Below are 1,182 nucleotides of genomic sequence, written 5' to 3'. Positions count from 1 at the left end.
ATTCCCCTGACCTACCTTATCTACTGCAAAATGTTAAGTCCCTTGAGAGGCCTTTACCTAATTTACCCAGTAAATTCTTCATTGACACAAAAACAATCAAGATTTCTCTCATAGTTAAATGATTTAACAAATGCTCTATAATTTTTCAAACTTTTGATAGGACCTTAAAATATTCTCCCAAGATGGCATAAAAGCCAAGAAACATTTGTAGTTTAAAATAGGACCATCTGCACTTCATTAACAGCTTAACCACCATCTTGTCTACTGATAAATATAGCAATATTAAATCTTTTTTTCCCAGAAAGTAGGTATTAAACTGTGTTCACAAGTTGTATGAAATTATATTTTTAAATATGACAGTGTAGTCATTTAAGAGTTTTATAAGAGAAAACAATATTTTTCCCCTTGAAACAAATTATTGATGTATGTTTATAATAATGAGGTATAGTTTGTACGTACTTTGCAAAATTTCATTATGGAAAAAAATTGCTCCAATTTTATATATGTATAAAAAAGCAACCTAACCTATTCAAAATGACAAAATGTGTTTGGATAGATATTTTTAAAATTCAAGGACATTTGAACGTTGGCTGTCATTATGGTCCAGTTCACTGTTTATTTCTTTGGTATGCATCTCCTGACCTGTATATAAAATTCATAGTTTCAGAAGTGACATGTGCAAGCCTTGGACAACTGGGGAAAAGGCATATTTCCTGACCTTGTAACCATAGCAACCACTTGCTGATTGGTAGCAGGCAGGCTTTCCATCCTTTACCACTGAAGGCAAGTATATGAGATTGCTGGCTTTGTTTGTGCCTCTTGCTTTATTTACATGCAAACATGAATCCTGGACTTAAAATCGCTGTTTCCAACTAAACATAACATGTTTGGATTGGAAACAAAGCTTTAATTTAATAATTTCATAATCACATTTCCATCAGAATTAAAGTAAAACATCCTTCTATGACAGCTGTAGAGAGAAGCCTTGGCTTAAGTTAGGATTTTGTTGTTCTATTTATCTTTGTTCTCCCTTCTTTCTACTCTTCCTGCCCCCTCCAGCCCCACCAAAAAAAAAAAAAATCTCATTACAATGAAAGAAGACCTTTAAATGATCTAAGTGTTTGTATGAGAAAAAACAAAGTGTAACACTGTATTTGGTGCCTAGATTTTGTATACATAAAA

The sequence above is a fragment of the Vombatus ursinus genome, unplaced genomic scaffold (assembly GCF_900497805.2).
Source record: "Vombatus ursinus unplaced genomic scaffold, bare-nosed wombat genome assembly UNPS02014812.1, whole genome shotgun sequence".
Lineage (NCBI taxonomy): Eukaryota > Metazoa > Chordata > Mammalia > Diprotodontia > Vombatidae > Vombatus > Vombatus ursinus.
This window is presented reverse-complemented; position numbering follows the sequence as displayed.